Genomic DNA, 27,710 nt, shown 5'->3' with positions numbered 1-27,710 from the left:
GGAGAAAAAGGAGAGTCCAGAGGAGGAGAGAGTGGTCAAGCCAGTAATCTCGCTCTCAGGTAAACTGGGATAGTGAAGTTTGGGTTTTTAAATGTACAAAATTGACCACAAAAACCTAAGAGCAAAGATTAAAAATCTAGAGTAGAGGTTGGATTTTCAAAGATACAATACTAGAGAGAAGCAGAAGGAAAAAGGAAGAAAGAAAGAAAAAAAAAAAAGAAAGAAAAAGAATTATTAAAAAACAAACAAACAAACAAACAATCAAAAAAAAAAAAAAGCCATCAACAACCATCCAAAGACTGTATATGGTGTTTGCCTTAAAAAAAAAAAAAAAATCTTTTTAAAAAACAAAAAAAAAAAAATATAGTAATAATAGGTTATAGAAATAAAAATTAGAGGAGAAATAGAAGACTTAACAATTAAAAAAAAGTTAGAAAAAAAAGCAAAAAAAAAAAAAAAAGGAATGATTTTAAAAATATTAAAAATATCTGGCCCTTTCTGGTGTAATGGGCCGTGCGGGATCACTTCCAAGGTGGTTCCCTCTGTTTAACTTCTTCTGTTTGCTGGCTTTTTAGGCTCACTAGTTCAGTTGCGCTGTGGGGAGGGGGGCTGCTGCTAACAAATAGCACTGTCGTGTGCACACAGTATCTCTGCCCGGCTTGACCTGTCCTTTTTTCGCGGCGCACAAACCGCTCCGGCTCTAGGATGCTCAGCCGGGAACCGTCTGGGGCCGGCCCTAGGCTGCGTGCACTTCCCAGGTCCAAGCCGCTCAGGCTCGGCGCTCAGGCAGCCCTCAGAGGCACAGATTCGGCTGGGACTGCATTTTGTGCCCTTCCCAGGTCCGAGTAGCTCAGGAGTTTGGCGAGCGCGATCGCCGCGGCTTGTCACCTTTTCTGCCGCTGCTGCTCAGCTTTCTGGGCGGACCGCTGGCGCACCCCGTGCAGTAGATTGTGACTGTCCAGCACCCCCAGAAGTCTTAGCAAAGGAGCTTGCTTGCAGTTAGGTAAGTAAAGTCTCTCCGAGTCTGCGATTGCCCCTTTCCAGTCCTTACGACTCTGGCTGCCTGTCCCCGGCGGGGGATGGTCTGCAGCCGGCTTTTCCCGTTCCGTCCTTTGTTCTGTGCTCGGTCCTGGCGGTGTCTTATGTTCGAGCTTTTCGCGTGGTAGCTATCCCACAGTCTGGTTTGCTAGCCCAAGTTAGATCGTTCTGGTTGTGGGTGGGGCGTTCCTGCCCGATTCTTACAAAGCTCTGCAGCCCGCGCCTCCCGCGCGTCCCTGCCCTGCCCCCACTTCCCAATGGCGGATGCAGGCGTCTGTGCTGCTTTTCCGCTGGGGGAGTTACTGTTGGGCTTGTAATCTGTTGGTTTTAATTATTTATCTATTTTTCCTTCCTGTTATGTTGCCCTCTGTGTTTCCAAGGCTCGCCACAGACTCGGCAGGGAGAGTGTTTCCTGGTGTTTGGAAACCTCTCTTAAAATTCCCTTCCTGGGACGGGCTTCCCTTCCCAGGACGGAGCTCCCTCCCCACCTCCTTTGTCTCCTTTTTCGTCTTTTATATTTTTTCCTACCTGTTTTTGAAGACAATGATCTGCTTTTCTGGTTGCCTGGTGTCCTCTGCCATCCTACAGAAGTTGTTTTGTGAAGTTTGCTTGGCGTTGAAATGTTCTTTTGAGGAATTTGTGAGGGAGAAAGTGGTCTTCCCGTCCTATTCCTCCGCCATCTTTCCCTCTCCCCCCTCTTCTGCTGATTCTTAAGCATTCATTGTATATTTTAGATTTGCAAATAGTTTCTCTTAATCTGTACCTTCTCATTCTTTTGATAGTTTCTTTTGCAGAGCAATAGCTTTTAATGAAATACAGCTTATCAATTATTTGTTTCATTTATTGTATCTTTGGTCTTGTGTCTAAAAAGGCATCACTAAATCTTTGGTCATCTAGATTTTCTCCTGTGCTATTTCCTAAATAATGATTCATATGACAATGCCTCGATTAGCTTTTCTTTTTTTTTTTCTGGCATGTGGATGGCCATATGTTCCAGCACCATTTACTGAAAAATTATCTTTGCTATGTTGTGTTGCTTTTGTTCCTTTACCAATGATCAGTTGACTATTGTGTGTGTATATATATATGGGCTTCCCTGTTGTCTCAGAGGGTAAAGCGTCTGCCTGCAATGCAGGAGACTTGGGTCAGGAAGATCCCCTAGAGAAGGAAGTGGCAACCCATTCCAGTACTCTTGCCTGGAAAATCCCATGGACAGAGAAGCCTGGTAGACTACAGTCCATGGTATAGCAAAGAGTCGGACATGACTGAGTAACTTCACTTTCACTTTCTATATATATATATATATATATATGTATCTATATATATATGCCATCTTTAATGACCCATTTCCAGGATGTTGATTTTCCTGAGACACTTGGTGTGAATTTATATCTCTTCAATTGAAAACTTCTGATTAACAGTCTGTGAATATGAACTCTCAAAAAAACAGTCTATGACTATGTTTCTCTGGTCTGTAAAAAAGTTTAGGCATTAGGAATAAAGGGAGTGTATAGATAGCTAATCATTTACATAAGAATATTCTAATGCTACTTGAAGAATTGTTAGCAGCTGGGTCTGTGAACTCCCTCTCTGATCCTAGTACTTGGACTCAGCCCAAGGGTAACAGTGGGGAGAGAGAAGGAGACTGTTTTTCCGAATCCAATTTCCCAGGAGTTATTGTAATTCCTGGATCCCCTCTGCTTCCCTCTTCGTTTGCATGTTTGTTTGGTTGGTTAAGTTGATAGTTCCTCTGAAGTTTTTTATATCATATAGTTTCTATTTTTCAGGGATTTGACAAACTATTTGGTCAACAGGTGTATTTTCTGCTTTTCCAATGCTTGTTCTAGTATTTCTAGGGATTTTCAGACTGTATAAGAGTAGCTGTATATTCATATTTCATTCTGTATTCAAATATTAATTTTTGTAAATATGTCTCTCAACTATTTTCATCTCATCTGCATTCTATACTGCATTGTAACATTGAACATTGTACTACATTGTGTTTCAAAGAAAATGTGGTTTCTTTATTGACTATGATGAATAAGATCTTTTTCATGATTTTACAATTTTAAGAAATGGAACTTGATGTGGTCTATTTTCAAAATGAAGTAGCTGACCTTGGGTGGAAAATTATTAAAAAATGGTTTTCCACTCAGAGCTAGGTAGTTTTTCTTGGAAAGTTACTGGTAAGCTAGTCTTGCCTAACAGCTTATACCTGGAGAGTCCCTAAGCTAACAGGATGTTTGAGAAGGGATAAACTAAAGTCCTTGTTGCAATCCCACTTCTGGGCATACACACCGAGGAAACCAGAATTGAAAGAGACACATGTACCCCAATGTTCATAGCAGCACTGTTTATATTAGCCAGGACATAGAAACAACCTAGATGTCCATCAACAGATGAATGGATAAGAAAGCTGTGGTACATATACACAATGGAGTATTACTCAGCCGTTAAAAAGAATTCATTTGAATCAGTTCTGATGAGATGGATGAAACTGGAGCTGATTATACAGAGTGAAGTAAGCCAGAAAGAAAAACACCAATACAGTATACTAACACATATATATGGAATTTAGGAAGATGGCAATGACGACCCTGTATGCAAGACAGGAAAAAAGACACAGATGTGTATAATGGACTTTTGGACTCAGAGGGAGAGGGAGAGGGTGGGATGATTTGGGAGAATGGCATTCTAACATGTATACTATCATGTAAGAATTGAATCGCCAGTCTATGTCTGACGCAGGATACAGCATGCTTGGGGCTGGTGCATGGGGATGACCCACAGAGATGTTGTGGGGAGGGAGGTGGGAGGGGGGTTCATGTTTGGGAACACATGTAAGAATTAAAGATTTTAAAATTAAAAAAATAAAAAAAAACTAAAAAAAAATAAAATAAACTGCCTACTGGAATCACAAAAAAAAAAAAAAAGAAAAATGTGGATTTAGGATTGGAAGGGAAAAGAAAGACTATCCTATGAGACAGGCTTACTTAGACTTGGATTTACAATCTGGGAGGATAGTAACCCTATAGTACTCAGCCAATGAGGAACTTGGAAGAAATCTGTGCACCAGGGAATAAAAGTGCTTTCTGTAACTGTCCTGGGTATGCCTGCTCACCAGATAGATACCTGTTATTACAAGACCATTATTAGAAGTCTCGCTTTCACTGTTTCATATCTTCAAGTCAATCCCTTGATTTGGGGTATGTGATCATATTTCTCACATAGGCCATTGAGAAGTACATGGAATATATTTTTTAAATGAAAAAAAAAAGTAGAATGCTTCAAATTAAGATTTAAATTAAATACAAGTTTCTTGCAGGTTACATATTCTCTTTTGGGTAAAATTTTCATGCTCCCCTTTCCACTCCCCCTTCTCTTTAGATCGATAAAAATTTGGGTGTGGGTATAAGCATTTCTATAACAGCAGTAGAGAAAGGAGCATATGGTATTTACAATGACTTGTGTATCCAAATATGCACCATTTAGTCTCTGGACTATTGAGAGGTCAGTGTTACATATTATAACTAGTCTTTGGTAATGCCATGCTGATACCCACATCTGGAGACTATCATCCTCAACATTTACTTCCAATTTAAATTCATGAATAATATGGCCTATTTATTGTGATCTCAATCCTTTGCTGGTCCATCTGCTGTCTGGTTATCTACCTACTCCCTTACCTGGGCATGTGACTCTGGGTTCCCTTGAATGAAGCATGCAGAAAGGGGAGGATCAGGAGACTACTTGAGGCTTATCCACAGACCCTTCCCCCATTACTACTGGTTTTTTTTTTTCCACATCAGTGTTGGCATGTGGCCACTCTCCATTGCAGTCCATTCTCAGGTCACCGAATTTGGACGCAACTTAGCAACTGAACAACAATAGATAGATCATTCCTATGTAAAGTTTCTCCACAGCCTCAATATTGTGATTTACAAATCTAGTTTTAATGTTTGTTGTTGTTCAGTCACACAGTTGTGTGCAACTCTTCAGACCCCATGGACTGCAATATGCCAGGTTTCCCTGTCCCTCACTATTTCCTGGAGTTTGCCCAAGTTCATGTCGATTGAATTGGTGATGCCATCCAATCATCTCATCCTCTGTCACCTTCTTCTCCTTCTGATTTCAATGTTTCCAAGCGTCAGAGTCTTTTCCAATGAATCAGCTCTTCGCATCAGCTGGCCAGAGTATTGAAGTTTCAGCTTTACTATCAGTCTTTCCAAAGAGTATTCAGGGTTTACTTCCTTTAAGATTGATTAGTTTGATCTTCCTGCTTTCCAAGTGACTCTCAAGAGTCTTCTCCACAACCACAGTTCTAAAGCACCAATTCTTTGGCGTTCTGCCTTCTTTACTGCCCAACTCTCATGCCTATACATGATTACTGGAAAGACCATAGCCTTGAGTATAGGGACCTTTGTCGGCAAAGTGATGTCTTTGCTTTTTAACATGCTGTCTAGATTTATCATAACTTCTGCACCAAGAAGCAATTGCCTTCTAATTTCATGGCTACAGTCACCATTTGCAGTGATTTTAGAGCCCAAGAAGAAGAAATCTGCCACTGCTTCCATTTTTCCCCTTCTATTTGCCATGAAGTTATGGAGCCAGATACCATGATTTTAGGTTTTTTTAATATTCAGTTTTAAGTTGGCTTTTAACTCTTTAGTTTCTCTTTGCTTTCTGTGATTAGAATGGTATCATCCACATATCTGAGGTTGTTGATATTTCTCCAGGGAATCTTGATTCCAGCTTGTAACTTATCCAGCCTGGCATTTTGCATGATGTGAAGTTAAATAAACAGGGTGACCATAAACAGCCTTGTGTACTCCTTCTCAATCCTGAACCAGTCAGTTGTTCCATACAGGGTTCTAACTGTTGCTTCTTGACCCACATATATGTTTCTCAAGAGACAGGTAAGATGGTCTAGCATTCCCATCTCTTCCACAGTTTCTTATAATCCACACAGTCAAAGACTTTAGCGTAGTCAATGAAATAGAGGTAGATGTTTTCTGGAATTCCCTTGTTTTATCTATGATCCTGCAAGTGTTGGCAATTTGACCTCTGGTTCCCCTTCCTTTTCTAAACCCAGCTTGAACATCTGGAAGTTCTCACTAGTATCAATACTTTCACCCAAAGAGAAGAATTCAGGACATATATTTAGAGCATTTTGCTTCCCCATGACTAATTCATTCTCAGACCACAATACATACAGCGAAGGGAGAGGCTTTCCCTTACACCTTGTAGACAGTCCTTCTCTGAATTGCTTGCTTCTAGTCAGTAAATGGATAAATTGGTCCATTTTTGCTTTTATCATGAGGCAAGTAGAGATTGAATGGTCTTCTAAATAAACATGTAAGTTTCCAGTTTTAAAATATAATTCTCATTAAATGATGATTTATTGAAAAAATATTTAGTGCTAGCCGCTGTATTCCAAAGTACATTATTTCCAAAAGCACTACTAAAGGAAACAGAAGAAACAGGGTAAAATGTCATTATATTCCTTGAAAGAGATATGAGATTTATCAAATAAAAAATAGTGGATCTTCTCAATTGAGAAGTCAAAATTTACTTTCATTTTCCCTCATGCTTTTAAAACACATCATGCAAATGTTTGAGCTATTATTGTTTTAAAAGATAGTTTTGCTCAAGGGAAAAGAAAAAATAAATTCTGGTTCTAATCTGGCTCTGCTGTTATCTAACTATATAGTAGTTTACCAGTGTTCTAATCTTTGGTTCACTTTCTTCGCCACCAACTAGAAAGGATTGTAATGAGATGTTTAAGTTATTTTATATCTTTAAAGTACTATGATTCAGCTGAATATTGTAAATTGCATAGCCTGCTGCGTATACAGAAATTTTGAGGCACTATATAGTTTAAAAAGCAAAAACAAACAGTAACAACAAAACAGACTTTAAGTCAAAGTTAAAAGAAAACAAAAGGGAATTCCCTGTCAACCTTTCCAACTCTCCCTTCAATTGCCATCTGAAAAGCACACTTCTTTTTCAGTCATCCCTTTGGACCAATCCAAACTTTTTAACAACCTTGATCAGAATTACTTGTTATATCTCTCATTGGATCCTATCATTTGCATTTTTAAAAATGGTCCCTAAAGAATGTGTCAAAGAGAATATTTAATATTACATTAAAATGCCTTATCATTCACATTAAGAAATTGATACTAATGTTACTTCTTCTCCAGAGAGCTAGAATGATGTTAATGGACCAGCACTTGTCATCATTTTGGCAAAGTCTAAAATAGTTTCTAAAGGTCTTTTTTAAAACAAAAGATGTTCTTAGAATTTCTCACAAGACTCTGCATTTCTTTTTTAATGTGTCATACTTTATTTTATAAAATATGCATCATGCAATAGATATATAAAAATAAAAAATATATACACTATCAAGTCAAAAAAAAAAAAGAATTTGTCAGGAAACTTAAGTGACAACACCTGAACTAATTAAAAAGAAATTCTGAGTCATATCCTATAATATATCCTGAGAAGATCTATTAAATTACAGTGTCAACATCAAGTCCCTGTGCTGTAATAAAATGTCTTCTTTGTAAAATCATACATTGGTGAACTGGGGACCTAATGTTTGGAAATGAATAAAGAAAAAAGTCATCTTTTGTAGCTTTCATTTGCCATCAATTATTCTTGTATAAATCTGCTGGCACTTCAAAATATGATACATCAGATCAGCACTTGTCCGGTGAATAAAAACGCTCCTGCAGTGCAAATTAAAGCTTTGGAAGCAAGTCTTCTCTTTCAATCCATTGGGGCATCATTTAGCACATTGAAGTGGCAGTTTATTAAATAGTATCCCTGTGATCTGAAAGAAAGAATATTCTTCCCAAATGTCATACACTATTTTCTGGTACTAGAGGGATTATATGATACGATTGGCTCATTTTACTTACTTGTACTGAATTGATTAAGATATTATAAAATATCAAAGTAATTATTGTCTATAAATTGTAATCAATTATGTAAATTCTTTGCCTGGTAATTATTTTAAGGTCCTTTAAATTATTTATTATATGGTGAATTAGTTTGGTAAGCCAAAAGTGAGTAATTAATCAGCTTTTAAAAAGGAATTCATAAAAAGTCCGGATTCATATTGGATTATGATGGCATCATTCTGATTAAAAGTATTAAATCATTTCTCAATTTCATTTTATACATGACACATGCAGTTCTTACTATGATATATATTTAAAAGAAAGTACTATCGAGTAGGTTGAAATAAATTTTCTCATTACATTATAACAAAAGATTGAATTTTTATCAGTGTGTCCAGCATCTAATATTTCAGAATTATTAAAGACATATTTAAATGACTCATGAAATATTTTGATACTATATACTCATAATTTATAAAGGTTTGTATACATCATTTGTGCTGACAAAAGTCATGTAAAATGTTATTTCATAATACAGCATATTGCTGAGTAGACAGTGAATTTAGAAAAGGAATCTTATATACAACAGAAGGAAAAGCAATCACTTTTGTTAGTGGATATAAAAATAGATTTTCTTTTTCTGAGAGAGAGAGAGAGAATCTATTATAATTTTCTCTAAGAAACCCAGTGGCGCTTTTTCTAAGGTTAAAAATCAGCAAATACCATGTGGTGTAACTGACAATCTTGGGTGTTCTAGATATAGTTTTTCTATGAAGTTTATTTGAATTTCAGAGTGAAAATAAAGTGCAAATTAACTATATAAAGAAAATTTAAAAATATATGTCTACCACAAGATAATAATTCTTAAAAAATAATTTGGTTTGAACTCAATTTCTTTCAGTCCTTTTTACTTTAATCTGTTTTATATTTGCTATTTTTGTTGTTGGTATCACATTTAATTGCATTATAATACAAAAATGTGATTTATGTGAAAAGATAATGAAATGTGTTAAGACTTTTGAGGCTTAGTAGGTAAAATTGGAAAGAATATTTAGTAATTATGATAAATCTGTGAAGGGAGGGGGAGAAGGAGGTTAATTACACAAAACAATCTGAAGTTATAGATATTAGAGATAACAGTAGCTTTAACTCCTTGTTTTGCAAGTGAGATAACTAAGCCTGAAATTATTCAATTGAAGATTCATGAATTTTAGAGACTGATCTACAAGTCACCTGAAGCCCACTCTAGTGTTTTCAGCACAGCTCCCCAAGTCAGACTCTAATTACCAAAATGTTTTCAGACTGTAGGGATTGACAAAAACAGTCTGTATAGAAAAATTTATCACATATGTACAGTATTACTTAATTAGCTATTGATATTTATTTAGCACAGTCTTTAGATTTTGATTTCATATTGAGTAGCCATGTCCCCTCCAGGGGATCTTCCCTACCCAGGGATTGAACCCAGGTCTCCTGCATTGCACACAGAATGTGGGAGACTGGATTCTATCCCTGGGTCAGGAAGATCCCCTAGAGGAGGGAATGACTACCCGCTCCAGTATTCTTGCTGGAGAATTCCACGGACAGAGGACCCTGGCAGGCGACAGCTCATGGGCTCACAAAGTCTTTGCGACTTTCACTTTTAGACTTTCATTACTTACAGAATAAGTAATTCAACTAGTTACTGATTTAGTTTGAATAGTGAAATTGCAAAAATGATTATATTAATAATATATTGTATTATTATATCACTGTTTTCTATATCATTGAACATGATGCAATGAGTAATTGTTTGTACTATTTGTTTTCAAGTATTGATCCAGCCATTGGGGGAATTTAGGCTTACTGCAAGAGGAGCTTGAATCCACGTATACATATGCATTTACTCAAAGAAGAGACATTGATGTATGAATACCATAATGAGTTTCTGTATAGAAAGCTCAATTACTTTCATGAGTTATCATCATAAGTTATGTTAACACATATATGTGTGTACATATACATACATGCTCACATATGTAAACATATCAACATGCATGCATAGATTGTCCTGAAAGGTTTGAAAAATACTGACATCTATTACTGCTATGCACCATGCTATTAATATAAGTGAGAACCTGCTATTGTTTTAGCTTTAAGAACATTGTCTTTTTCCCACATAATATCTATTATGTTCTGTATCTGTTGTTTTTACTCACGTATTTCTGGCTTATATCTTCTATTTGTAAATATATACTGTAAAAGATGGTAGCTGCCATGGGAAGAGTTTTGGATTGGGAAGCACAAAATGTGAATTTTAATTCTGGATCTTCTAATTTTGGACCACAAGTAACCATGTATGGATGTGAGAGTTGGACTATAAAGGAAGCTGAGCCCCGAAGAATTGATGCTTTTGAACTGTGGTGTTGGAGAAGACTCTTGAGAATCCCCTGCACTGCAAGGAGTTCCAACCAGTACATCCTAAAGGAGATCAGTCCTGGGTGTCCATTGGAAGGACTGATGCTGAAGCTGAAACTCCAATACTTTGGCCACTTGATGCGAAGAGCTGACTCATTGGAAAAGACCCTGATGCTGGGAAAGATTGAGGGTGGAGGAGAAGGGGACGACAGAGGATGAGATGGTTGGATGGCATCACCAACTCAATGGACATGAGTTTGGGTAAACTCTGGGAGTTGGTGATGGACAGGGAGGCCTGGCATGCTGTGGTTCATGGGCTTGCAAAGAGTCAGACACAACTGAGCAACTGAACTGAACTGAACTGAACCATGTAACTATTTTGGTTTTATCTTTTCACATCTGAATTTAATTATACCAGTCTATTCTTTGTGCTCCTTGTTATACACTTGTTACATCTTTACCTGTATACTACATCTATACTTGGAATGCCATACACCCTAATTAGACTATAAGCTATTCAAAATCACAAACAATTCTTCAGTGTTTCCTAGCCAACCAGGGTATCTTGTTCATAATGGGAATCAAAAATTTATTCATCAGATTTATATAATTAAATATTGTTTTAAACTATACAATACTTTACTCATCAAAATATTTTCATTTTGCCCTAACTGTTCTTTTAGAGAATAATTTCTTCAAGGCAGAAATAATCTATTGTACATTTTCTATTCCCTTCTCAATTTTGCACATGGACATGTTAAAAAAAGTATATTTTTATAAGTAAATGAAACTCCTAGAACTGTGAATGTAGATGCTTCCAAGTATAATATAAAATAAACCTATTAACTTAATATAACTTTTCAACAGTCCCCCTTTAAGTAATTTAGCTTTATTAATATCATCTCCCTGAAGAAAATCTGCCAAGAAATACAACATATACCTAAATTTTTGAGCTAAAAGCACACACGATGTAAACTGAAAAAAAGTTTTTGTGACTCCTACTTTGAATTATTTTTAAGGATAAGACCCACTATGCTCCCTTACAGAAAATATGCACTGGCCATATTCACTTCTCTGAAATTCCAGCCTTAGAAGATGCAATATGCTGGCTCATAGGTCAGAAATAACTTTATTATTAAAATTTTTAATGTTGAATGTGAGGGTCAAGCCATTTTTCCTTTTACATATAGCTAACAGTGTGTTAAGACAATTTTTGCTTTAATTTACATTATACTTGCCACTCCTCTCCCTCAGTTCCCAAGACACCTGTAAATTGATTTCACAATCTACAAGAAGAAAATATATTTTGGTATCCAGTTGCTACCCTTTGTTTCAGTTCAGTATTGAGTATTCAGGCAGCAGCTGTGTCCCTTGGTACTTCCAGGTACTAAATACAAAGAGAATAGACACAATTTTACATGATTGTTGTATTCAAGAATTCATGTAATTTACATATGTCACAAATATTGTATTTTAAAGTCCCTATACTAGAACAAGTCTTGTGTTCTAATACATTCGGCTTTTTGATATCAAAGTAATTTAAAATTCTATTCTGATTCAAAGGAAGTGCAGAAACACATCTACCTTCCCCCCACCTAATATCCTCTTAAACATTTACTTCACTGAATATTCTAAACCGTACCTTAAATTTGCTGCCTATGTACATGAGAATGAAAACCAGATGTCCATTGATAATGGTATTGCTGATGCTGACACTTTGTTAAATGGAAATTCTTGCAGTGTTGCTGAAGAAGCAGAAAATTTAATGTCTCTTATTTGAATGAGTTTTACCTTTTTTGTCTGGAAATTCTGTAGTGCTGAGTAAACTCACAGAGATATAAGTATTCCTAGGGCTCAGAAAGACTACAGATAGTTGCCTAGCAGTATCAAAAATTATTATTCTGAACTGGAGTTATAAAAGTTCTATTTCCCTAAGATGACCACATGGCAAAAGCTTTATGACACGTCAGACTAACTTTAGGAAGAGCATTAATCAAGGCGTGCTTTAATTTTCTTTAACTTTAGACTTTACTTAAAAAAAATAATTAAAACAAACATAATGCTTTCTACATGTGTGCTTAGCCTCATCCGACTCTTTACAACCCTATGGACTGTACCCTGACAGACTCCTCTTGTTCCTGGGTTTCTCCAGACAAAAATGCTGGAGTGGGTTGTCTTGCCCTCCTCCAGGTGATCTTCCCGGCCCAGCTATTGAACCCCTGTCTCCTGTATTAAAGGTGGTTTCTTTACTGATGAGCCACTGTGAAATATCTGGCATGATGGACCATTTCTACATTTCTAAATTCTTCAGGTCAGTTGGCTTAGTCTCCACAACAGGTTACTGTACTTTTTATTAGGAAGACCAAGAATTGGTCGACTCTTTCAAAATCTTGCTTAGAATACTGAAAAGGTCAACAAACTACAACAGAAGAATGTACAAATGAGACAATTGAAATCTGATACCTTGTTTTTGTGACAAAGATTTTTGCAAAAATTGGAAACGTCACAGTTCAACAACATGAAGTCAGTTTTCAGGAACAGACTGGGACACAGCACAGATTGAATCCATCCTCATCATACCATTAGCCTGTGATCTCAACTTCCTGATTAAAGAGCTCCCAATCTTTAAAAAGACACCCAGCATTTTTCTTTCTTTCTTTTTTTGTTATTTTTTGCAAAGGTATATTCTGTGAGAACATAGAAGAGAAAGCAAAAAAAAAAAAAAAAAAAAAATCCGTGGTTCTCAATCAGCACAGATTTTGTTCCCTCAGGAGACATTTGGCATCTGGTAATATCCAGGGATCTTTTTGACTATCACAACTGAAGTAGGAGGTGCCATTGGCATCTAGTGGAGAGAGGCCAGGTATGCCACTAAATATCTTATGATGTACAAAACAGCTCTCTACAACAAAGATTTATCTGCCTTAAGATGTCAATAAAGCTGCTATTGAGAAACCTGGAGCTAAATAATGTATTGATCAATTACATTGCCCTTCATCATGAAGAACTTTCAATATACTACATTTGAACCTAGAAAAATTCTTTATAAATAGTGGATGCACAATAAATGTTTATTTTTTAATATAAAAACAGAAAATGCTTATAATCAAGAATAGACACTTGTGTTTTATAAGCCATGCATTATCTTTGAAACAGCCCTTATGAAACTACTATTTGCCCCTTATATATTTAAAGTAAAATATTTAGTAATTATATGATAAGCAAAAGGACAAAGTATCAGTTAGCATCAGTGTAAGCAGAGTTTACGGTGAAAATAGAAAGGAAAAGACAGGAATCAAACTAGACACAACACATAAAAAGCACATATCACAGGCCAGACTATCACTTTTATAATGCCTCCAATCTATTGTCCAAACTGTTACCAAACTCAACTTCCTGAATTGGAGATCCAATCATGTTAGCTCTCAACTCAAATTTTTCAGTCTCAACATTGCCCAGAAAAGACATCAAAAAACTTTCCCTATAGACACGGATAGTAAATAGTTTCAGCTTTGCAGGATACTTGGTCTCTGCTATTCAACTCAACTACTACTATTCTGTATTCATAGCATCAAAGCCATCATAGACACTATTTAAACAATTGGTATAACAGTGTCTCGACAATTATTTTTTCAACACAAGAGGTGAAAATCCAATTTTTTTTAATAATGTGTATTTTCTTCTTCTCATTGTTTGGCTTTATCTCAAATGTCACTTTTCTCTAAATTTCAATGTTTACTGTGCTCCAGGGACTTAAAGATTTTAATATTTCTGAACATATAAGTTTGTTCTGTGCTTTGTGACCTCATAGTGCTCCATCACCTGGTCATTGCTTCTGTATGTTTGATAAAAAGCTACTCTCACAGAACACCCGAATGAAGCACAACCTTAAAAGTGCCCCCCTTCCCCTTGTTCACAGAGTTGATCTCTCTCTGTTGTGCCTCAGTGTACCCTGTATGGATTGCTATTTTCTAATTTTAATTACATAAGTGAAATTTAATTGCATGTTTCTCCCACACTAGACATGGACAAGTGTAAGTAACTAGAACATAACACTTTGCCTGAACATCATAGACATCTAATAATTGCTTTCTAAAAAATTATATTTTAGATCAGCTTAAATGTGAAAACAATTTTCTGCCAAGATAGACTCTATTAAGTTTTGTAATATGTAACCATAAATAAAAAGGCTTCCCCAGTGGCTCAGTAGTAAAGAATCCACCTACAGTGCAGAACACAGAGGTTAGATCTTTGGATCTGGAAGATGGCCTGGGGAGGAAATGGCAACCCACTCCAGTATTCTTGCCTGGGAAGTCACATAGACGAGGAGCCTGACAGGCTATAGTTCATGGTGTGTCAAAACAGTCAGACATGACTTAGTAACTAAATATCAAGAATAACATGGTATTCCTTAAGCTGTATGGTAAATTAAAAAGTGAAAATCATGATTAGTTTCAATGTAAGCACTCCTACTTTAAGATAATCAAAGTGTTATTTAAAAAATAGAAATCTTAGAGACAGCAAATAAACACCATGGATGCACAATCAAGAAAACTTAAATAAATTATTAAAAATGGAAAAAATAAAACTAGGTTGGAACTAGAGTCCAAAAAAGGGAAGTCAAACACTAAAACTAATCATTCCTATATGATATTCTCAAGGGGCCAGACATAGCATTTGAAAGAAAAGTAGCAATCCTTTATTTTCCAAAGACCCATGCCATGATCAATTATATGTTTTAAGCCTTAAGACAATAGGGGCTGGAGTGGCAGCTGTGAAGCCCTGGAGTGGCTATGAGGAGATACCCCACATCCAAGGGCAAGGAAAAGACCCAACATGATGGTAGGAGGGGCAAATTCACAATTAGAATCAAACCCCATTCCCACCAGAGATCATCAGAGGGCTCAAACAAATCTTGTGTGCATCAGGATGCAGGGACGCCACAGAGACTGAGACAGAACTGTGTTTAAGCATCTCCTGTGGAGGTATGGGTCAGCAGTGGACTGTCACAGGGGCAGGAGCTCTGGGTGCGGCAGACTTGGGTATGGCATAAGTCCTCTTGAAGGAGGTCACCATTAACCCCACCATAGAGCTGCCAGAACTTACACAGGACTAGGAAATAGACTCTTAGAACACATACAGAACCTTGTGTGCACAGGACCCAGGAGAAAGGAGCAGTGACCCCACAAGAGACTGACCAGACGAGCCTGGGAGTGTCCAGGACTCTCCAGCGAAGGCATTTGTCGGTGGGGACCTGCTGCAGGATTGGGGGCACTGAGTGTAGCAGTACATGCATGAGATCTTTTGACTGAGGTTGCCATTATCTTCACTACCTCTACCATAGTTTCATTTCAGTTAAGTCGTTCAGTCTTGTCCAACTCTTTGCAACCCCATGAACCACAGTATGCCAGGCCTCCCTGTCCATCAACAATTCGCAGAGTTCACACAGACTCATGTCCATCGAGTTGGTGATGCCATCCAGCCATCTCACCCTCTGTCGCCCCCTTCTCCTCTTGCCCCCAATCCCTCCCAGCATCACAGTCTTTTCCAATGAGTCAGCTCTTCACATGAGGTGGCCAAAGTATTGGAGTTTAAGCTTTAGCATCATTCCTTCCAAAGAACACCCAGGACTGATGTCCTTCAGAATGGACTGGTTGGATCTCCTTGCAGTCCAAGGCACTCCAAAGAGTCTTCTCCAACACCATAGTTCAAAAGCATCAATTATTTGGTGCTCAGGTTTCTTCACAGTCCAACTCTCACATCCATACATGACTACTGGGAAAACCATAGACTTGACTAGACAGATTTTGTAGGCAAACAAATGTCTGTTTTTCAATATGCTATCTAGGTTGGTCATAACTTTCTTTATAAGGAGTAAGCGTCTTTTAATTTCATGGCTTCAGTCACCATCTACAGTGATTTTGGAGCCCAAAAAAATAGTCTCACACTGTTTCGACTGTGTCCCCATCTATTTCCCATGAAGTGATGGGACAATATGCCATGGTCTTAGTTTTCTTAATGCTCAGTTTAAGCCAGCTTTTTCACTCTCCTCTTGCACTTTTATCATGAGGCTTTTTAGTTCCTCTTCACTTTCTGCCATAAGGGTGGTGTCATCTGCATATCTGAGGTTATTGATATTTTTCCTGGCTATCTTGATTCCAGCTTGTGCTTCTTCCAGACCAGTGTTTCTCATGATGTACTCTGCATATAAGTTAAATAAGCAAGGTGACAGTATACAGCCTTGATGTACTCCTTTTCCTATTTGGAACCGTCTGTTGTTCCGAGGCCAGTTCTAACTGTTGCTTCCTGACTTGCATACAGGTCTCTCAAGAGGCAGGTCAAGTGGTATAGTATTCTATTCCATCTCTTTCAAAATTTTCCAAAGTTTATTGTGATCCACACAGTCAAAGGCTTTGGCATAGTCAATAAAGCAGAAATAGATGATTTTCTGGAACTCTCTTGCTTTTTCCAAGATCCAGTGGATGTTGGCAACTTGATCTCTGGTTCCTCTGCCTTTTCTAAAACCAGCTTGAATATCTGGAAGTTCATGGTTCACGTATTGCTGAAGCCTGGCTTGGAGAATTTTGAGCATTTCTTTACTAGCATGTGAGATGAGTGCAACTGTGCAGTAGTTTGAGCATTCTTTGGCATTGCCTTTCTTAAGGATTGGAATGAAAACTGACCTTTTCCAGTCCTGTGGCCACTGCTGGGTTTTCCAAATTTGCTGGCATATTGAGTGCAGCACTTTCCCAGCATCATCTGTTAGGATTTGATATAGCTTAACTGGAATTCCATCACCTCCATTAGCTTTGTTCATAGTGATGCTTTCTAAGGCCCACTTGACTTCACATTCCAGGATCTGGCTCTAGGTGAGTGATCACACCATTGTGATTATTTTGGTTGTGAAGATCTTTTTTGTATAGTTCTGTGTATTCTTGCCACCCTTTCTTAATATCCTCTGCTTCTGTTAGGTCCATATCATTTATGTCCTTTATTGAGCCCATCTTTGCATGAAATGCTCCCTTGGCATCTCTAATTTTCTTGAAGAGATCTCTAGTTTTTCCCATTCTGTTTTTACCTCTATTTCTTTGCATTGATCACTGAGGAAGGCTTTCTAATCTCTCCTTGCTATTCTTTGGAACTCTGCATTCAGATGCTTATATCTTTCCTTTTCTCCTTTGCTCTTCACTTCTCTTCTTTTCACAGATATTTTAAAGGCCTCCCCAGACAGCCATCTTGCTTTTTTGAATTTCTTTTCCATGGGGATGGTCTTGATCCCTGTCTCCTCTACAATATCATGAACCTCAGTCCATAGTTCATCAGGCACTCTATCAGATCTAGTCCCTTAAATTTATTTCTCACTTCCTATGTATAATTATAAGGGATTTGATTTAGGTCATACCAGAATGATCTAGTGGTTTTCCCTACTTTCTTCTATTTAAGTCTGAATTTGACAATAAGGAGTTCATGATCTGAGCCACAGTCAGCTCCCAGTCTTGTTTTGGCTGCTTGTATAGGGTTTCTCCATCTTTGGCTGCAAAGAATATACTCAGTCTGATATCGGTGTTGACCATCTGGTGATGTCCATTGTTTAGAGCCTTCTCTTTTGTTGTTGGAAAAGGGTGTTTGCTATGATCAGTGTGTTCTCTTGGCAACACTCTATTACCCTTTACCTTGCTTCATTCTGTATTCCAAGGCCAAATTTACCTGTTACTCCAGGTGTTTCTTGACTTCCTAATTTTGCATTCCAGTCCCCTGTAATGAAAAGGACATCTTTTTTGGGTGTTAGTTCTACAAGGTCTTGCAGGTCTTCATAAAACCGTTCAGCTTCTTCAGCATTACTGGTTAGGGCATAGACTTGGATTACTGTGATATTGAATGGTTTGCCTTGGAAACGAACAGAGATCATTCTGTCATTTTTGAGATTGCATCCAAGTACTGCATTTTGGACTCCTTTGTTAACCATGATGGCCACTCCATTTCTTCTAAGGGATTCCTGCCCTCAGTAGTAAATATAATGGTTATCTGAGTTAAATTCACCCATTCCAGTCCATTTTAGTTCATTGATTCCTAGAATGTCAACGTTCACATTTGTCATCTCCTGTTTGACTACTTCCAGTTTGCCTTGATTCATGGACCTAACATTCCAGGTTCCTATTCAATATTGCTCTTTACAGCATTGGACCTTGCTTCTATCACCAGTCACAACCACAACTGGGTATTGTTTTTGCTTTGACTCCATCCCTTCATTCTTTCTGGAGTTACTCTCCACTGATCTCCAGTAGAATATTGGGCATCTACTGACCTGGGGAGTTTCTCTTTCAGTATCCTATCATTTTGCCTTTTCATACTGTTCATGGCGTTCTCAAGGCAAGAATACTGAAGTGGTTTGCCATTCCCTTCTCCAGTGGACCACATTCTGTCACACCTCTCCACCATGTCCTTCCCATCTCAGGGGGCCTCACAAGGCATGGCTTACTTTCATTGAGTTAGACAAGGCTGTGGCCCATGTGATTAGATTGACTAGTTTTCTGTGATTATGGTTTGTGTGCCTGCCCTCTGTTGCTTCTCACAACACCTACCATCTTAGTTGGGATTATCTTACCTTGGACGTGGGGTATCTCTTCACGGCTGCTCCAGCAAAGTGCAGCCACTGCTTCTTACCTTGGGCGAGAGGTATCTCCTCACAGTTGCCCCTCCTGACCTTCAATGTGGAGTAGCTCCTTTCAGCCCCCCTGTGCCTGCACAGCCACCGCTCTGTGGACTGCTCCTTGCTCCACCATAGTTTGGCCCCAGTTACATAGCAGGTCCATGAAACAAGGCAAATTGGAAGTGGTCAAACAAGAAATGGCAAGAGTGAACGTCGACATTTTAGGAATCAGCAAACTAAAATGGACTGGAATGGGTGAATTTAACTCAGATAACCATTATATTTACTACTGAGGGCAGGAATCCCTTAGAAGAAATGGAGTAGCCATCATGGTCAAGGAAAGAGTCCAAAATGCAGTACTTGGATGAAATCTCAAAAATGGCAGAATGATCTCTGTTCGTTTCCAAGGCAAACCATTCAATATCATGCTAATCCAAGTCTATGCCCCAACCAGTAATGCTGAAGAAGCTGAAGTTGAATGATTCTATGAAGACCTACAAGACCTTGTAGAACTAACACCCAAAAAAGATGTCCTTTTCATTACAGGGGACTGGAATGCAAAAGTAGGAAGTCAAGAAACACCTGGAGTAACAGGCAAATTTGGCCTTGGAATGTGGCATGAAGCAGGGCAAAGACTAATAGCATTTTGCCAAGAAAATGCACTGGTCATAGCAAACACCCTTTTCCAACAACACAAGAGAAGACTCTACACATGAACATCACCAGATGGTCAACTCTGAAATCAGATTGATTATATTCTTTGCAGCCAAAGATGGAGAAGCTCTATACTGTCAGCAAAAAAAGACTGGGAGCTGAATGTGGCTCAGATCATGAACAGCTTATTGCCCAATGCAGACTTAATGTGAAGAAAGTGGGGGAAACCACTAGACCATTCAGGTATGACTTAAATCAAGTTCCTTATGTTTAACAGTGGAAGTGAGAAATAGATATAAGGGACTAGATCTGATAGATACAGTGCCTGATGAACTATGGACTGAGGTTCATGACATTGTGCAGGAGATAGGGATCAAGACCATCCCCAAGGAAAAGAAGTGCAAAAAAGCAAAATGGCTGCCTGGGGAGGCTATATAAATAGCTGTGAAAAGAAGAGAAGTGAAAAGCAAAGGAGAAAAGGAAAGATATAAGCCTCTGAATGCAGAGTTCCAAAGCATAGCAAGGAGAGATAAGAAAGCCTTCTTCAGTGATCAATGCAAAGAAATAGAGGAAAACAACAGAATGGGAAGGACTAGAGATCGCTTCAAGAAAATTAGAGATATCGAGGGAACATTTCATGCAAAGATGGGCTCAATAAAGGACAGAAATGGTATGGAACTAACAGAAGCAGAAGATATTAAGAAGAGGTGGCAAGAATACACAGAACTATACAAAAAAGTCTTCATGACCAAGACAATCACGATGGTGTGTTCACTCACCTAGAGCCAGACATCCTGGAATGTGAAGTCAAGTGGGCCTTAGAAAGCATCACTATGAACAAAGCTAGTGGAAGTGATGAAATTCCAGTTGAGCTATTTCAAATCCTGAAAGATGATGCTTTTAAAGTGTTGCACTCAATATGTCAGCAAATTTTGAAAACTTAGCAGTGGCCATAGGACTGGAAAAGGTCAGTTTTCATTCCAAACCCAAAGAAAGGCAATGCCAAAGAATCCTCAAACCACACAATTGCACACCTTTCACATGCTAGAAAAGTAGTGCTCAAAATCCTCGAAGCTAGGCTTTAGCAATTTCCAAACCGTGAACTTCAAGATGTTCAAGCAGGTTTTGAAAAGGCAGAGGAACCAGAGGTCAAATTCTCAACATCCTCTGGATCATGGAAAAATCAAGAGTTCCCAAAAAACATCTACTTCTGCTTTATTGATTATGCCAAAGTCTTTGACTGTGTGGATCACAATAAACTGTGAAAAATTCTGAAAGAGATGGGAATACCAGACCACCTGACCTGCCTCTTGAGACACCTATATGCAGGTCAGGAAGCAACAGTTAGAATTGGACATGGAAAAACAGATTGGTTCCAAATAAGAAAAGGAGTACATCAAGGCTGTATATTGTCACCCTGTTTATTTAACTTATAAGCAGAGTACAACATGAGAAACCCTGGGTGGGCTGGATGAAGCACAGGTAGAATCAAGATTGCTGGGAGAAATATCAAAAAGTTCAGATATGCCAATAACACCACCCTTATGGCAAAAAGTGAAGAGGAGCTAAAAAGCCTCTTGATGAAAGTGAAAGAGGAGAGTGAAAAAGCTGGCTTAAAGCTCTCCATTCAGAAAACGAAGATCATGGCATCTGGTCCCATCACTTCATGGGAAATATATGAGGACACAGTGGAAACAGTGTCAGACTTTATTTTGGGGGGCTCCAAAATCACTGTAGAAGGTGACTGAAGCCATGAAATTAAAGACGCTTATTCCTTGGAAGGAAAGTTATGACCAACCTAGATAGCATATTCAAAAGCAGAGACATTACTTTGCCAACAAAGGTCCATCTAGTCAAGGCTATGGTTTTTCCAGTAGTCATGTATGGATGTGAGAGTTGGACTGTGAAGAAGGCTGAGCGCTGAAGAATTGATGCTTTTGAAGTGTGGTGTTGGAGAAGACTCTTGAGAGTCCCTTGGACTGCAAGGAGATCCAACCAGTCCATTCTGAAGAAGATCAGCTCTGGGATTTCTTTGGAAGGACTGATGCTAAAGCTGGAACTTTGGCCACCTCTTGCAAAGAGTTGACTCATTGGAAAAGACTCTGATGCTGGGAGGTATTGGGGGCAGGAGGAGAAGGGGACGACCGAGGATGAGATGGCTGGATGGCATCACTGACTAAATGCCCGTGAGTCTGAGTGAACTCTGGGATTTGGTGATGGACAAGGAGGCCTGGCGTGCTGCGATTCATGTGGTTGCAAAGAGTCAGACTCAACTGAGCGACTGAACTGAACTGAACTGAAATAGCAGGGAAGGAGCACAGCTCCACCCATTAGCAGAAAATTAGAATAACGATTTACTAAGCATGGCCACACCCATCAGAACAAGACCCAGTTTCCCCTCAGTCAGTCTCTCCCATAGGAGGCTTCCATAAACCTCTTTTCCTTCTCCATCAGAGGGCAGACAAACTGAATACCACAATCACAGAAAACTAACCTACCTGATCAAATGGACCACAGTCATGTCTAACTCAATGTAACTATAAGCCATGCTGTGTAAGGCCACCCAAGATGGATGGGTCATGGTATAAAGTTCTGACAAAATGTGGTCCACTGGAAAAGGGAATGACAAGCCATTTCATTATCCTTGTCTTGAGAATTCCATGAGCAGTATTAAAAGGCAAAAAGTTAGGACAATGAAAGAAGGACTCCTCAGGTCATTAGTTGCTCATTATACTACCAGAGATCAGTGGAGAAATAGCTCCAGAAGAATGAAGAGATGGAGCTTAAGCAAAAAAAAAAAAAAAAACACCCAGTTGTAGATGTGACTGATGATAGAAGCAAAGTCTAATGCTAGCAAGAGCAATATTGCATAGGAACCTGTAATGTTGTATCCATGAATCAAGGCAAATCGGAAGTGCTCAAACAGGAGATGGCAAGAGTGATCATCAACATTTTAGGAATCAGTGAACTAAAGTGGACTGGAAAGGATGAATTTAACTCAGAGGACCATTTTATCTACTACTGTGGGCAAGAATCACTAGAAGAAATGTAGTAGCCATCACAGTCAACAAGAGTCTGGAATGCAGTACTTGGATGTAATCTCAAAAACAACAGAATGATATCTGTTCGTTTCCAAGACAAACCATTCAATACCACAGTACTCCAAGTCTTTGCCCCAAATAGTAATGTGAAGAAGCTGAAGTTGAATGATTCTAGGAAAACCTATGAGAACTTCTATAACTAACACCAAAAAAAGATGTCCTTTTCCTTATAGGGGACTGAAATGCAAAAGTAGGAAGTCAAGATATACATTGAGTAATAGAAAAATTTGGCCTTGGAGTACAAAATGAAGCAGGGCAGAGGCTAACAGAGTTTTGCCAAGAGAACACATTGGTCATAGCAAACACCCCCTTCCAACAACACAAGAGAAGACTCTACACATGACAGCACCAGATGGTCAATACTGAAATCATATTGATTAAATTCTCTGCAGTCAAAGATGGAGAAGTTCTATACAGTCAGCAAAAACAAGACTAGGAGCTAACTGTGGCTCAGATCATGAGCTCCTTATTGCCAAATTCAGACTTAAATTGAAGAAAGTAGGGAATATCACTAGACCTTTCAGGTATGACCTAAATAATATCCCTTAGGACTGCATAGTACAAGTGAGAAATAGATTCAAGGGGTTAGATCTGATAGACAGAGTGCCTGATCAACTATGGAGGGAGGTTCATGACATTGTACAAGAGACATGGATCAAGACCATCTCCAAGAAAATGAAATGCAAAAAATAAAATGGCTGCCTGAGAAGGCCTTACAAATAGCTGCAGAAAGAAGAGAAGTGAAAAGCAAAGCAGAAAAAGAAAGATATACCCATTTGAATGCAGAGTTCCAAAGAATAGCAAGGAGAGATAAGAAAGCCTTCCTCAGAGATCAATGCAAAGAAGTAGAGGAAAACAACAGAATGGGAAGGACTAGAGAAGTGTCAAGAATACACAGAAAAGCCATACAAAAAAGAAATCATGACCCAGATAGTCATGATGGTATGATCACTCACCTAGACCCAGACATCCTAAAATGCAAAGTCAAGTGGGCCTTAGGAAGCACCACTATGAACAAAGCTAGTGCAGGCGATAGAATTCCACCTGAGCTATTTCAAATTCTTAAAGATGATGCTGTGAAAGTGCTGCACTCAATATGCCAGCAAATTTAGAAAACTCAGCAGTGGCCACAGGACTGGAAAAGTTTAGTTTTCATTCCAATCCCAAAGGCAAAGATTGCTCAAACTACTTCACAGTTGCACTCATCTCATATGCTAGTAAAGTAATGCTCAAAATTCTCCAAGCCAGGCTTCAATTGTATGTAAACTGTGAACTTCCAGATGTTCAAGCTGAAATTAGAAAAGGCAGAAGAACCAGAGATCAAATTGCAAACATCCGCTGGATTATCAAAAAATCAAGAGAGTTCCAGAGAAACATCTATTTCTGCTTTATTGATACATCAAACTGTGGAAAATTGTTAAAGAAATGGGAATACCAGACCACCTAACCTGCCTCTTGAGAAATCTGTATGCAGGTCAGGAAGCAACAGTTAGAACTGGACATGGAACAACAGACTGGTTCCAAATAGGAAAAGGAGTCCGTCAAGGCTGTATATTGTCACCCTGCTTATTTAACTTCTGTGCAGAGTACATCATGAGAAACACTGGCTGGATGAAACGCAAGCTGGGTCAAAATTGCTGGGAGAAATATCAATAATCTCAGATATGTAGATGACAACACCCTATGGCAGAAAGCGAAGAAGAACTAAACAGGCTCTTGGTGAAAGTGAAAGAGGAGAGTGAAACAGTTGGCTTAAAGTTAAACATTCAGAAAACTAAGATCATGGCATCCAGTCCCATTATTTCATTGCAAATAGATGGGGAAACAATGGAAACAGTTAGAGACTTTATTTTGGGGAGCTCCAGAATCAGTGCAGATGGTGACTGCAGCCATGAAATTAAAGATGCTTACTCCTTGGAAGAAAAGTTATTACCAATCTAGATGGCATGTTAAAAAGGAGAAACATTACTTTGCCAACAAATATCCGTCTAGTCAAGGCTATTGTTTTTCCCAACGTCATGTATGGATGTGAGAATTGGACTATAAAGAAAGCTAAGCACTCAAGAATTGATGCTTTTGAACTGTGGTGTTGAAGAAGACTCTTGAGAATCCCTTTGACTGAAAGGAGATCCAACCAGGCCATCCTAAAGGAAATTAGTCCTGAATATTCATTTGAAAGACTGATGCTGAAGCTGAAAGTCCAATACTTTGTCCACCTGATGCGAAGTACTGATTCATTCGAAAAGTCCTTGATGCTGGCAAAGATTGAAGGTGGGAGGAGAAATGGACAACAGAGGATGAGATGGTTGCATGGCATCACCAACTCAATGGACATAAGTTTGAGTAAACTCTGGGAGCTGATGATGAACAGGGAGGCCTGGCGTGCTGCAATCCAAGGTGTCACAAAGAGTTGGACATGATTGAGTGACTTAGCGGAACTGGACAGTCACATCCCCTTGTCCCTCTAACAACTCACCAATTCATCTTTTTATCTTACCAGTAAACTTCCACTTTTGTAAACGCAAAAATATTCTGTCTCTCACCAGGAGAAAAGGCATCCTCTTAAATATACATTATGCTAATAGTTAGGGGATTTTTAGATTTTTATCACACTGCTTCTGCCTTGCTTTTTTTTTTTTTTTTTTTTTCTTTTTTTCCTGTTGTTGTTTAATCGACTGTGGCACACAGCAAGTGAGACATGGTTTCCTAAATCAGGAACAAGTCAGCGCCCCCTGCAGAGAATGCACAGTCTTAACCACTAAACCTCCAGGAAAGTCCCTTTATTGTATTTTTGAGAAGGGATTTAACAGGTGTCAAATTAAAGCTTACTTTAAGGTGAAAATTTAATTGTTATTTATTTTAATTATTTGGCTGTGCATTATGTTTGAACTGAAAAGCATAGATGTTGGTAATGTCTTGAATGATATGTTTAGAACATAGCTTTGTAGTGAAAAGCCATAATCTTCCTATGCCTGACTTCAAGGCATTTAGCAAAAAAAAAAAAATAGCTGTTCAGGGAAGAATTTAAAATTGATGAAGGCAATTTAAAATTGATGAAGAGACTGACTGAAGAAGGAAGTTTGTTGGCGGTAAATATGCAACTCTTGGGAAAGTGAGCGATAAAAGTAGAAAATATCTGGCCACCAAATATTTAAGAGGGTAACCCTCATTGGGATTAAGAAATCATTTAGTGATGTGCTCAGATGTGGTGTAACTATGAGAAATGGAATGAAGTTAGAGAAAAGACATTTGGGATGGAATACATGAAAAACTTCTGACACTGAAACTGCTGGATTATGGAATTATCCCTCAAGGGAAGTGGTAGAAGTCTCATCACTTGAATGGGTGAAATCAGGAGAGATGAAACACTACTGAAAGCTATTTATTTATTGATTCTGCATAGCAATTGTTATGGTCCCAAAGGGAAGTGTTCTATCAAATAGATGAGATTTCTGAGGCTCTCTTCAGTTTTCTGTTTCTGTTTTCCAAAATTCATATACAAGAAACAACAACAAAAAGTTATGACCAACCTAGACAACATATTAGAAAGCAGAGACATTACTTTGCCAACAAAGGTCCATCTAGTCAAGGCTATGGTTTCCCCAGTAGTCTTGTATGGATGTGAGAGTTGAACTATAAAGAAAGCTGAGTGCCGAAGAATTGATGCTTTTGTACTGTAGTGTGGAGAAGACTCCTGGACTGCAAGGAGTTCCAACAGTCCATCCTAAACGAAATCAGTCCTGAATATTCATTGGAAGGACTGATGTTGAAGCTGAAACTCCAATACTTTGTCCACCTGATGCGAAGAACTGACTCATTTGAAAACACCCTGATGCTTGGAAGGATTGAAAGCAAGAGGAGAGGGGGACGACAGAGGATGAGATAGTTGGATGGCATCACCAACTCATGAGTTTGAGTAAACTCCGGCAATTGGTAATGGACAGGGAGGCCTGCGTGCTGCAGCCCAAGGAGCTGCAAACTGTCAGACATGACTGAGTGATTGACATGAACTGAACTGAACTGAATATTGTGTTTTGTATGTAGTCATATTTCTATAATGATGTAAAGTTTTTCTGGAAAAAATGTATTTGGGTGTTCTATAAATGCTAGGCTTTTTATTTTGTTCCATTTTCCGTGGGGGAAAAAAAAAATAGAATTTGGTATCAGAGCACCTGGAGTTAGCATCCTTATTTCAATGCAGCATTGTTTATACTCAAGCCACTAAGTCTCTCTGAGGCTTAAGTTCTGCATTCGCAATATGGTACTCAAAAATTATGAAATTTTTGTAAGGATTGAATGAACCACAAAACAATATATAAACATCACTTGGTAAAGGCTAATTATATATTGTAGTTAGCACTGTTCTTTATCTTTACCTGAATATATGGCTAAATTTCTTGACTTGTGCTAATATATCACATTCTATTGCATAGATACGCTTGTGCATTAGCCATAGTAAGAGGAGATGGCACTGACAGTAAAACTTAGTGAAACACATCCAGAATTGAATCATAGCTATAGTGCCTACAGGACCAGAGCTTTCTGATTAAGTTGGGTAGCTATCAGTGTGTGTGCACATACGTGTGTAAGTGTGCATACATGCATACCTCACAGCCCCCATTAAATTCACAAACCACTAGACCTCACAGAAAAATTTGGACTACATTTGGCAAGATGGAGAAACCTACTTAGAGATCTTCGTGACCATTCCTTTCTTACCATGTTGTAGTAAAACAGCAGTGAATCTTCAACAGAGATAGGACAAGCTGTTTCTCAAAGAAAATATCAGGGGGGAAAAATACCTAAGTTCATACATATTATTGACTGCCTCATAATGCAACCATAAAACTCTGCAAACCTATTTGGGGTAATTCTAAAGCGAGAGCCAAGCACAGACCAACAGGAACTGTGATAACAACATCATTTGGCTAATGTGCTGTTTATGTATACAAAATGCTTTGCAAA

This window comes from Capra hircus, chromosome 3, assembly GCF_001704415.2.
Source record: "Capra hircus breed San Clemente chromosome 3, ASM170441v1, whole genome shotgun sequence".
NCBI classification, from domain to species: Eukaryota; Metazoa; Chordata; class Mammalia; order Artiodactyla; family Bovidae; genus Capra; species Capra hircus.
Note: the sequence above shows the minus strand (reverse complement) of the source record.